Genomic DNA, 11495 nt, shown 5'->3' with positions numbered 1-11495 from the left:
CTCTGGAACATTCGGTACACGGGCCAATTTCAAAGAAACCTGGGAGTGTCGGGGTGTACATGCCAAATTTGTCAGTGAGCACATCTCGTAGGTCACTACTTGGTCCTCAGTTAGATCGGCAAGCCCTCGAGAGGTGCCTCGTGTCGAGGTCACCAAGTCAACGATAAAGGCAGATTGCCAGGTCGTGGCGAAGATGAACTATGATTTGGGACTCCAAATCATCGCTTAAGTGGAATCTAGGTGTCGTTCAGTTGTTTCGGGATGCCATGTGTCATGAGGTTATTGGATGGCCAAATTTGCCCTCATCAATTGCCTCTCATTTCCGAGTTGAAGGCAACTCGGCAAAAGGATTGTTTGATGAGTTTGTAGTTGTTGGTTTCAATCCAATTTGCTCCTCAGGTCGGAAGAGTCCAAGTGTTTGCAATCATACGCAGGGCCTTGTAATCTTGATTATCGGGGCATAAGAGCAAATTCATCCGCTCGAGGAGATTTGGAACAGGTACCCCGAGAACATCTATCTTATTAGGGATGCGACCATCAAGGGGTTCTACAATCCAACTAAGTACTTCAAGAGCAAAACTCATCATGTCGTTCTTAAGGAGTTCTGTGTGACTGTTTTATCAGGTTGCTCCACCTAAGTAGACTTCGATGCAGTGTCCCTCAAGCTGGTTCTCAAAAGAGTAGTTAGCGAATTTGATGTGGAGTTTGAAACCGAAGTGGAGGTCTACTATGAAGAGACCGGCCAAGTTTGCGTCTATCATGGTCTAGTCTTTCTTTTGTTTCTCTTTCTTGTGCTAAATTAGTCTTCCTTCCTTTTGTTTCTTTTTTTTTTCTTTCTTTTTTTCTTTCTTCTTCTGCACACCGATGAGGCTAAAGTGGAACAGTATGTACACGACCTGTCTGCACACCGATGGGGTTGAACACGAACTATTTTTTTATTCTGCCTGTGGCGAAGAGGCGACTGGGTCTTATTCATGTTTAGCGCTGAGGTCACTATTTGTTCGGCGTCGTGGCTCTTGGGCTCTGGTAGCGACTCATAGTCCACTTCTCATAATACTATTTAGCCGATGTGTGGCTTGACCTCTCGGCATAAGCGGGTGGTCATTCTGTAGTAACTTCTCATATGACTGCTTCTACGTTACCCCGTGGGATTATCTTCATGTGTGAGTGTTTGCGAGACCACAATGTACATGTTCTGCCCCCTTGTGAGGGTTGTTGATACATAAAGTTGTCGGCGTGAGTCGGCAATTCGGGGCCACGGTTGCATTGCATCAACCTCATAGTGACGCCGATCATCCACTCCTACAAGAAGCCACTGGGAGCTCAACCTGTGGGGGCAGCACTACTGACTTTAGGTCACCAACTTGCATGGGAGCCTTGAAAGGCTCGACCTGCAAGGGCATCCATGCAGTTCGTTGGCCATCGGCTCCTATTGGAGCCACGAAGAACTTGACTTGTAGACGTGACCTCGGGAAACAGGGCTGATGAGGCCTTGTCTTGGCTGATTGCTATTGATGATGAGTTGATGTCGTTTTGTTGCTATCTACATCGGGCTTCTCCCATGCTCAGATATGGAAATTCATGCTTCATCTCATAGAATTTCTATGCTTCAATCCCAGCGGGAACTGTTGATAGCTCTACCATGAAGAGAGGGGCATTCACATGCGGTAGCGGTATATTTATCTGGGGCACTGGGAAGGTTGGGTTTGGCCTGAATTTGTTTGATTGTCACAGGGGAGTTCTCAATGTTTATCACAGATGTTCTTCACCCCAGTAATTGATATTCGTTCTAGATGTTGGTGCTTCTCAAAAATGCTTTTTTTTAGTTCATAAAAAATGAAAATTAGAGAGTGAAAACTTAAAATTTTAAAAGGTGAGATCTTAGCTTTCTAGAAAATAAGGACTTAGTTTTTTAGAGTGTTAGAACTTAGCTTCTTGTAGCGTTTCCCACAGACGGCGCCAATTGATGATGTGCAATCTGGAAGCTCCTAGTTGGAAGATGACCTAGACCTTAGTCGTGTAGCGAGCTGGACCAAGCTACAAGACAGCGAATCAAAGAACCCGGGGTGGCTTAACCTGGCGAGGTCGCTCCGATGCTTAAGTTAGTAAACTGTGTTGCGAGCTGAAAAGTTTTGAGAGCTAGAGAGATAGAGAGTAGAAAAATCACGCGTACCCTGTGTCATTGCGGTTGGTGCCTTTATATAGGCATTGTTTGGTGTAGGTTTCGCGCACCGCATCCAAGATTTTCGGGAGGTCGTGCCTTACCAGTTCAAAAATTCTCGGAGCCGCTATGCACGTTGACTATCCTCTGGAACATTCGGTATGCGGGCCAACTTCAGAGAAACCTGTGAGTGTCGGGGTATGCATGCCGAATTTGTCGGCGAGCACATCTCGCAGGTCACCACTTGGTCCTCAGTTAGGTCGGCAAGCCCTCGAGAGATCATGCCTCGCGTCGAGGTCACTTTCGCTGATGGCGAGGTGCTACAAGTCGACCTAAGTTGTGGTCGAGGCCACCAAGTCAACGATAAAGGCAGGTCGTCAGGTCGGGGCAAAGACGAACTACAGTTTGGGACTCCAAATCATCGCTTACATGGCATCTGGGTGTCGTTCAGCTGTTTCGGGATTCCATGTGTCATGAGGTTACTGGAGGGCCAAATCCACCCTCATCAATAACAGGCGTTTCAAAATGCCCTTTCATTTTATTTTAAATATATTAAAGTTTACATTAAATTTTAAATCAAATAAAAACAAGGGATAAAGGTTTAAAGGCTTTCTTATTCAAAATATTTAACGCCATTGGTGGGGAAAGACCAGCTAAATCACACCGGATATATTATTGTAAGGCTTTGACTTTGGACTAAGGATCTCTACTTTTTTTTATTCTGCTCCCTTTATTCATTTTCAGGATGTGGAAATTATGAAAGGGGAGGAGTAATTTAGTTTCTGTAATATATCTGAATCAACCCAAAAAATTAGGTGTTTTTGTTAGTGTAAATCAAATATTGTTGAACACTTTTCCATTGTCAATTATTATTCAAGGTTTGAAAATTGTTTATGATGTCAAAAGTTAAATCTGGGAAGAAAAATGGTGGGGATACTAGTAGCAGGAACTTGAGGTGTGGAATAGGGCCCTTTATCTCTACAAAAATTCTTCAAAGGGTATAATTTCGAACTCCAAAGGTAGACCCAAATCTATTGGAAATATCCATGTCCTAAAGCCAAAACCTAGGTTCCTCAAGGAAGACTTGTCTTACCAGAACAAGGACTCGTGTAGAAGGACAGAAGTCTCCATGGGATTGGTAGCCCTTGAAAGTTTTATCACACATTTGGAATTGTAGATTCAATTTCTCTTTGTAAGTACATTGGGTTTTGCCAAATTTTAACGTCAGTGTATGTGTTCACTAGAAGACAAGGGGGGTTGGGTTGCAAATACACAACTAGGGTTTTCAAAGAGACCATTGATTTTGAAGATACATTGACACACAAGGTTCTGTCTATGGTAGCCATAATTAGGGGTGTCCATGAAAAACCGAAAAACTGAACCAAACTAAGAAAACCGAACCGGCCGGTTTGGTTTCAGTTTCAAACTTTTGAAAAATCGAAGGATCAGTTTGGTTTTTAGTTAACCTACAAAATAATCGACGGTTAACCGAACCGATCGGTATATATTTTTATGTATATTTTATATATATTTTTAATATATGCCACATATTTTTTATGTATTATATATAAATATATATTCATTATATATATAAATATATACTTATATTATATTTATAATGATCTATTTATAAATATACTACATATATTATATATTTCTCAAATATTTATAATATATTATATATCATTTATTATTCATAATATAATACTATACATATATTTGTATAATATATATTATAAATATAAAAAAAATTGAAAAACCGAAGAACCGAACCGATTAAAAACCAAAATCGACAGACTGGTTAACCAATAGTATCGGTTCGGTTTCAATTTGGAGAATTGGAAAAATCAGTACCACCAGTTTGGTTTATAAAAAAGTGCCATGGTTCGGTTAACCAAATCGTGGACACCCCTAGCCATAACGGGCCTCACCATTCAAACAAGTATTAAGTGCAACATTTTTTGCTTCATGCTTCCATCAGTGACTTGGTGGTACGCAGTGCTCAGGCATGTAGTTTTCGTTGGTTCATTTCAGATATGTTCAGTTCCTTGTAGAAAGCTTTGAATGAAAGAAGAAACCCTTATCTCTTATTTTTTTATTGGTGTATATTTCGTCTCAAGCATTCTGTTCTAGATCAATGGTATGCGATGTTCAGGCATGCAGTTTTCTATTGGTTTGTTTCATGCCCATTCGTTGAGAAAAGCTTTCAGCAAAAGAGGAAGAGAAAATTTTAAAATAATTTTTAATAAAGAAAAAAAAAATAGAATGTGAAGATGTTTTGAACCGTTAATTCTACTCGTATATAAAAGATTCGTTCATGTTATAATACTGATGTGGCACCTTCTGATTTGATGTATCCGAACGCGTTATAAATAATTACGCATGCCCATTTGACAACAAAAGAATTTATATTTGTTAGTTTTGTTAATACCTTTAATGGATCATTATTTGCTAATTTGACACCATCTTCTGCAATGACCTCTCACTGCATCTTTCTAAGATGATGAGCTATTCGCTGCGATGACCTCTGACTGCATCAAGTCATTTGGCAGACTACCAATTCAATGTATTCAAGGGTTTTTATCGTTCACTCCACTTTAAAAATCTGAGCCTCACCGTACCAGTGGGATGAATGCTGCCCATAGATTAATGTCAAATCCTCGGCCAGGATGAGGTTTATAAGGGGACTAATAATAGATTAGGAGGGGCTGTAATTTCAATTCTGACTTCACATCTACGTATCCCAGTAATTTCAAACAATGTATTTTTTTTTTTTTGTTGCCTTAGGTGCATGTATCTATCTTCTTAGGCAGCAAAATCTGAGTTATTCTCTTCACGGGCTTGATTCATGAATATTAGCTCAGTTAAATTCAGATCTTAACCGTTAAAGTTTAGACATACTTTCAATTATCAATTGTCTTTTACCGAGTTAAAATGATAATTATTAACCTCTTTTTGGCTGTATATTTTCATCTTTTTTTTTGTTTTATCCAAAAGAGGAACAAAGAAGAAAAAGAGAACCCAACTCCTTTACTTGGTAATTTTAGCTGTCTCTGATTAGACCTAACTAATGATTGGAGAAGATACTCATTTACCCGTATCATTTTCCTAACAGGGTACCTAGACGACCCAACATATTCTGGAAAGCAGAAAGCAGCTATCATCATAGCAGTGTTAAGGAGCAGACAGATATGATGTCTAGACTCGAGAGTCAAGAAGGGTAAGTCCCCATTTGTTGAAAAAATTATAATAGAAAGAGAAAAATAAAATGAGGCTTTTTTTCTAAGCCAACCATGACCATGTGGCCACTGGCAGGCCAGTCCTTACTCTTTGATCAAATAGTGGATGCCATACTTAGACCATGTGATCGTTTGATTGTTTCTTCTAACAAACGCCATTCTTTGGTTAAATGCCACCTTCGTTTGAGGGATTCGTGAGAGTTGTGGATGATGGTGTTTCATCACCCCCTCAACTTCCATTGCATTAGGAAACCATAACATGATCAGCACAACTCTTTGTTGATACAATCTTGATGAACTGCACAACAATCAAATATTGCCATCCTTCCGATTTCGACGGAAAAGAAAAGGAGGGGGGGGTTATAGTCTGGCGCAAAACTCAAGACATGCATCTCGTGAAGTTGAGAAAAGATGAATGAACCATGAAAATGAAGTATTGGATTCTTCGCCCTCGAGACGTAGCGGGACCCCTGAAAATGAAAAGACAGGTGACCCACATATTTGCTTGTAATAGTGCTTCTTGTATCGCCGTGGATGATTACATACACATCATGATCGGAGAAAGACTTTTCATTTGTCCTTTTTTCTTTGATAAATATTTCACTTGTCTGATCTATCGACGAGGTCTTGTGTGTGGTTGTGTCACATGTCTCCATGGTCCAGGTCACAAGTAGATCAAAATTAAACCAAGAATGTTATAGGTGCTATGCTAAAGCGTAACGCATCATATTACTATAAACAAATGATTTACTGAATTACAGCATTGCCATTATGCTCAAAATGAAAATCCAACCATATAATAAAAAGCAAAAACGAAACATCAGAACCCACAACTACAGGAACTACTCATGAGATAGACAGGAGAAAAAGAGGACGGACCCAAAAGAAAAAGAAGATACATAGACCCTATAGCAAGCAAGCTTTTGTAGAACATCTGGGGCAAGCCATGTGCAAAAAGTATCATAAAAGCAATATAACGATGCATTGCTCAAACCCACTCCTTTTCCCCATCTCTCTACTATTCACTTTTTTATTCTCTTTGTGGTCTAAATGACCGGGTCAAGGACTAAAGCTCGGCCGATCTGCAAAACCTCTGACTTCAGTTCTATCTAACATGTGGGTTTTCTCTTCTACTTTATGTTATTATTATTATAAATTTGCTTTGGCTTTATTGATTACTATTGAGCTTGGTAAGGTAACCAGTAATTTTCAACTCTTCTTTATTTACTCCTTTTCATACAGAAATTATCCGTACTTTTGGTGGATTTTGGCTATAACTATAGACAACCCATTTGAGAATTCTGCACTTTGGTTGTCGACGTGAAATGGGTCTCACCGGTGAGCTTGTTAGGAGTGTTTTCTCTAAGAGTCGGTCTGTGAGTGGGCATAATGGCAATGTGCGTTAGTTTTACTTTTGTTTATTGGTTTTCATGAAACTACTCTGGTCTGGATTTTGATAGTTGAATTTTTCTGTTGTTTGTCAATGTCGGTGGTGGAGGCACTTCGCTCTCTTTGATGGTGTTGTCCAGTTTTTGTTTCCTGAGCATTAAGTGCTGGCATTTCATGTATTTTTATGGTTTTTTTAGTTCAGTTGGAATTGTTATTTTCGGGATTGCTTTGTTCTTGGATTAGTTACTATGGGACATGTTTTTGGCTTCTCGAGAAACTTACCATCACATTTCTGGTTCTGAATTTGATACAACCAGGTAAGAAGTAATGGGGTGGATAAGAGAAGATGGAGTTCTGTCAGATCCTATCTATGTGGGGACGAATTTAACTCAGTCCAAGCTGAGGAAGATTCAGCTTCCAGTCGGAGTTCTGAGGCCACTGTTACACAGCCCGTAGCAGAAGACTTGAAGGAAACAGCAGAAATTCAAAGTGGAACGAAGGAAGAAGTAACCAACGAAAAGCAGAACTTACCTGCTAAAGTTTTGAGCAAAGAGGATGCAGCAATTCTAATCCAGTCGGCATTCAGACGCTTTCTGGTTGATACATGCTCTGTTACAAATAATTCCCACACTTAGTTATTTTCTCAGATTTCTTTGAAAAATAGGAAATTTTGATACATTTTAGTTTAGGATTCCGAAATAAAACTTAATGAATATAGCATTTGAGTTTTCCAATACTTTACACACATACTGAATTTTTTCCTCAGAGAAAGATCAAGATGTTGGAGTTTCATAACAATTGAAGTTGCCATGATGGAAAAAAGGAAATTTATGAACGAGATATTTTATTATGTTAATGCTCAAAAGCTTCGGTTTCCACATAATCTTACTTTTCTTCGTCTTTTTCTATTTTTATTTCTGAAGATATTTAAGTGTATGTGTGTGATGAATTTCAGGCTAGGCGTCAAGATGGAGAAATGAAGCAAATAGATGAGAGGGAGACAGTCCAAGGAATGGAGAGTCCAAGTAGGGAGTCCATGGGTACATCAGTTCTAGTTCAAACAGGAAATTCTGTCGAAGTTCTTAGAGTCCAGGGGAATAGGATGGCTGTTCAACACCGAGTGCAGCAGAAATTCCGTACTCAGGTCTCCAAGCTGAAGGTAATCGATCAACAGTTTAGCATTCTTATGCTCCAGCTATTAAATATAAATAGCCACAAGGAGTAGATTGTCCGTATCGTTTCAGTACTGGATAACTAACTGTAACTCTTCGAAACTCAGCGAAGTTCCAATTGGTAGAGAGATTAACGAGACCTAGAAACGTGAGATGGTTGCAGAGACACCAAAGCACATAGATTTGAATATGGAATCTTTAACCAAGAAGGGTATTCCATGATAAGATTGTTACTTGCTACTTGAATATCATAGTGGATTTCATGATGATGGTTTGTGAAAGCCGAATTAATGTTCTTTGAAGAATACCAAGGACTGAAGGACAAACCAGGGCGGTTAACCTTGTCTAACAATGGCTCAAGATAATGTAGAATATAATAAAGTTATGATAAGATGGCCAATAAAATATTGTTCTTATAGTATATACAAGGTTTTAACTTTGTATGAATACTCTCATGAAGTGCCTATTCTACACCCAACAAATTGTTCTAGTTTTTTTGTAAATAGAAAGAAACAAACTATTATCAAGGGGTATGACTAATTAGTTATACATGGAAGCACATTAAATGTGTAAAATCATATTCCTATTAATATTTATAATGTCATATGGAAAATTGAATTTTCTTGCTGCAGTATTTGGTCATTTTAGTTATTTGATTCAAAACCCAACTTGAAGCAGAGACAACTTGGATGAGATGTACAACCATACCATCTGAATTCATTTTAAGCATTAGTTCTGCAGATATTCAACTCAAAACATATCTTGTAGCCCATGAATTCTGCAGGAAGATTGGGATGATAGCACAGTGAGCAGCAACATGTCAAAATTGAGGATACAAAACAGACAAGAAGCACTTACCAGACGTGAAAGAGCTCTAGCTTATGCGTTCTCTCAACAGGTATGGATGTAACATTTGTATAAAATGAGCATAGATAAGGTTATCAAGATTCTGAAATAATTAAAGTTTTTTTTTTCTAATTTGTTAATAGCTAAGGATTTGTTCAAAGAAAAAGGCAGCCTATTCTGACACCACAGAACCCAACATGGGCTGGAGCTGGCTAGAACGATGGATGGCAACTCGTCAGACAGATTGTTCCTTGATCGAAGTTCGTACGAGCAAGCGCTTCGACCCAATTAACATTGGTCAAAGATGTCTCATTATTAAGAAAAATTTTGATATAGCAGGAGAAGAGAAAGAAAGTTGTGGATCTAATGAGGTACCTGTTGGGATTGATAGTTTCACTATGACTGCACCAAATAGATACAAACCTCTTAAGAACAGTATGAAGGCTACAAGAAGTGTGTCACGAAGAAAAACTGTGCCAAGCTACCAATATGCATCACAATTTACCAAGGTCAATTCCTCCCATTCCTGCTATTCTCAATTATCCAAGTATCAGTACTTGAAATAACTGAAACAGTTCCATAAAAATTGGTAAAATCCAGATTTACTTCCAATTTACCCAATCATAAAAACTTGAACCAGAGGGGGAGTGACAATGCTCCAGACATGTTATGCACTCGAGTCTTGGTTTGTTCTGCTTTATGAAGCAGAGATTTGGTAGCCACATGGGATGAAATCATTTCATCTTAGTTTTCTTTGATACTTAAATGCAAAAGTTCATCTTCTAAATTGTACCCATAGAATGTTTGACAAAACTGAGACGAGTTCATATCATGAAATCCCGAAGTAACTTCATTTGTTGGCATTCCATTAATGAAATCCTGAAGTAACTTCTTTTTTTATTGATGTCCAGGGAATTAAACCACTTTTTTTTTTATCAATAGAATGAAGCCACTTTTATGTTAGTGTAAAATTTTCATTCCTTCGTGCCCATAAATGTGGAATTTGATTATTTCCTCGTGGAGAAAACTTAAGTGGTGTTGATTATCTGACAAAAGAAAGTACTACAACTCAACTGAGTTTCTTTATCTTTCTGAGTTATCCACGTTTCTTTTGTAGAACTTGTTATCTCAACATTAATCTCATTGAATTTTCTGATCATGTCTATTTTCATTCAATTTTGCCGCAGGTTAGCAAGAAAGGCTCTTTTAAGGAAGCTGAGAAAGATAAGAAAAATAAACAAATGCAGCCACAAAGCACAGAAAAGTGAAGTGGAAATATGCTCCATCGAAGGCAACATCTGTTCCACTGATCATGGCTTCAAGTGAGGTCTTTGAATCAGAAGACATGAGTTTCCAATTTCCTCTTTGTTGGTAATCTACTAATCTATTTCAGCTTCAAACAGACATATGATGCAAGTTGTCCTAGCATGCAAAGTGCAAAGTGCAGACTCTAAGGCCTCGGTTAATAACACTTTTCAGTGGTCTGGTGTCTGAAAAACTTGCTTTTCAGACACCAAACTGTGCGAGAAAATCAATATGAAATCTTTTTTTTCATATCTGAAGTGTGTAAAAGACATAAATGCCCTCAAAGAAATTTTAATATTACATGCTTTTGTCCTTCATGTAACTCGAACCAAACCCTCATTACGACCTACGAAGCTCCACTACCACCACCACTGCTGCACTCTCTCTCTCTCCTGTATTCCCGCCATTGCCGCTGCAACTTGTTAATAGGTGGTCATGCAATATTTAGCCAAATCCAACTCAACCTAGCCCTACCCAACTTAGTTTGAGCTTGGAGCCAAGTCCAACAATGAGCAAACCCACATCGGTTAGCTCCAAGGTTTAAAGTATCGATACGTATCAGCCCTTATCAACCGATATGTATCGTTCCAGGACCCCTCCGATGCACCCCTACAGTGGGTGTACCGGAGGTCGGACTGGTTCAAGAGGTAGAGGAGACCTAAACTGCCCCCCTGAACCGGTTGCGAAAAAATTAAAAAAAAAAAAGCAATAAAGATGTATCAATTCGCCCGATACGCCCCTACCGGCGTATTGAGTGTATCGATATTTTGAACATTGATTAGCTCAGCCACACCACACCTGGGGCATGCCTGAATTAGAAACAATGGAAATTCTTTTGAGCTAAAAGTCTAAAATTACCCGAACCCAACCACAACCTCCGATCAGTGAGATTCTCTTTGTTGCTCTTGGCTTGGATGCAGACCGCTGCTACAGTAAAACAAAGAACGAAGAACAGAGGACGGTAAAAAACAGAAATTCATACCTTGTCGTCTTTCCTTCTCGCTCATACAAATTATGAGTAAGCAAAACATACATTATTAAACTAGCAAGGGAAGTGTAACAATCATTTGAAATCAGAATTGGAATGGTCTATTCCCAGTCTATTTGGTTCAGACAGGAATGAAAATGAAAATTAAAATAAGCATGAATGGGAGTGGCAGGAAATGGTCATACCCTCAAATGGGGGAATGCCATTCCAGCAGGAATGGGAGTGAGATTCCAATTCTGCCCAACCAAACAGTTGGAATTGGAATAACCCATTCCAACTCCGATTACAAACCCCTATTCTTGCAAACCAAACAAGGCCTAAGTGTCGAGTGTTATGAGAACCCACTTGATCCATCATCAGCAATGTCTATGCCATTGTCCGTGACAGTACTTGCC

At 38.9% G+C, this 11495-nt stretch overlaps 1 pseudogene across 1 annotated transcript; it reads left to right on the top strand.

Annotated features, from left to right (window-relative positions):
* Nucleotides 1-6409: 6409 nt before the first annotated feature.
* Nucleotides 6410-10412, top strand: LOC148878395 (protein IQ-DOMAIN 33-like; annotated as a pseudogene). The gene is made up of 7 exons (XR_016102118.1): nucleotides 6410-6516; nucleotides 6643-6797; nucleotides 7107-7385; nucleotides 7745-7948; nucleotides 8746-8859; nucleotides 8951-9316; nucleotides 9995-10412. The product of XR_016102118.1 is annotated as a protein IQ-DOMAIN 33-like (transcript).
* The last annotated feature ends 1083 nt before the right edge of the window (nucleotides 10413-11495 follow it).

Source organism: Nelumbo lutea, chromosome 1 (assembly GCF_056320005.1).
Source record: "Nelumbo lutea isolate HS-2025 chromosome 1, American lotus-T2T, whole genome shotgun sequence".
In the NCBI taxonomy this organism is placed as follows: Eukaryota; Viridiplantae; Streptophyta; class Magnoliopsida; order Proteales; family Nelumbonaceae; genus Nelumbo; species Nelumbo lutea.
This window is presented reverse-complemented; position numbering and strand designations above follow the sequence as displayed.